The sequence below is a fragment of the Maylandia zebra genome, linkage group LG20 (assembly GCF_041146795.1).
Source record: "Maylandia zebra isolate NMK-2024a linkage group LG20, Mzebra_GT3a, whole genome shotgun sequence".
Classification (NCBI taxonomy): Eukaryota; Metazoa; Chordata; class Actinopteri; order Cichliformes; family Cichlidae; genus Maylandia; species Maylandia zebra.
This window is the reverse complement of record NC_135186.1, coordinates 37,935,431-37,936,353: the sequence shown is the minus strand read 5'-3', so window position 1 is coordinate 37,936,353 and position 923 is coordinate 37,935,431. Positions and strand designations below refer to the sequence as shown.

General features: G+C 40.3%; 1 protein-coding gene across 1 annotated transcript in view; it reads left to right on the top strand.

Annotated features, from left to right (window-relative positions):
• dnajc5ab (DnaJ (Hsp40) homolog, subfamily C, member 5ab) overlaps positions 1–343 on the top strand; it is an 18,536-nt gene extending 18,193 nt beyond the window's left edge. Inside the window, exon 5 of the mRNA XM_024798221.2 lies at positions 1–343. This exon is cut by the window's left edge and continues 2,274 nt beyond it. The gene's annotated coding sequence lies outside the window, so the exon portion shown is untranslated.
• The last annotated feature ends 580 nt before the right edge of the window (positions 344–923 follow it).

Below are 923 nucleotides of genomic sequence, written 5' to 3'. Positions count from 1 at the left end.
ACGCCTCGTTACTTGATTGGCTGACCAAACCTGGAGTCGGCACATTTCCATCATCGAATAATGAAACCGATGTATGTAAGAAGATAGCAGCCACATGGTGATAATAATGATGCATTATTTAATTTATTTTGATTTTCTGATCTTTGTAATGATTGATGAACTAGCCGCTGTGAGGAGGATGTAGACATCTTTAGATGTGAACCGTTCTGATGGCGAGGTGACAAATGGCAGACGTGCTGTACTTACACACAGAGACGTAGAGGTTTGTGTTTGTAGCGTGGACGTTTGCCTGAAACGACTATCTGATGTACTGTTGTAAAATAAATGTTTCTGATGCTTCGGAGCCTCTTTGTGTTTAATCTACCACTGTAATCTGTAATCCACACATTGTATCAGAAGTTGTTACTTTATTCTCAAAGAGTACCACTCTAGTTGTAAGAAAGAGGTAGGATGCAGCCTTAGCCTTACTAGCTGAAGGCTTTCAGGGAGTTTTTAGGACTTCCTGATAATAATGAATTACAGTCGTCCAGCCTGGAAGTAATAAATGCATGAACTAGTTTTTCAGCGTCACTCTGAGACAGGATATTTTTAATTTTAGAGATGTTGCGCAAATGGAAGAACGCAGTCTTACATATTTGTTTAATATGTGCGTTGAAGGACATGTCCTGGTCAAAAATGACTCCAAGGTTCCTCACAGTGTTACTGGAGGCCAAGGTAATGCCATCCAGAGTAAGAGTCTGCTTAGATACCATATTTCTAAGATTTTCAGGGGCGAGTACAATAACCTCAGTTTGATCTGAACTAAGAAGCAGAAAGTTAGCGGCCATCCAGGTCTTTATGTCTTTAAGACATTCCTGCAGTTTAACTAATTGGTGTGTGTTATCTGGCTTCATGGACAGATAGAGCTGGGTGTCATCTGCATA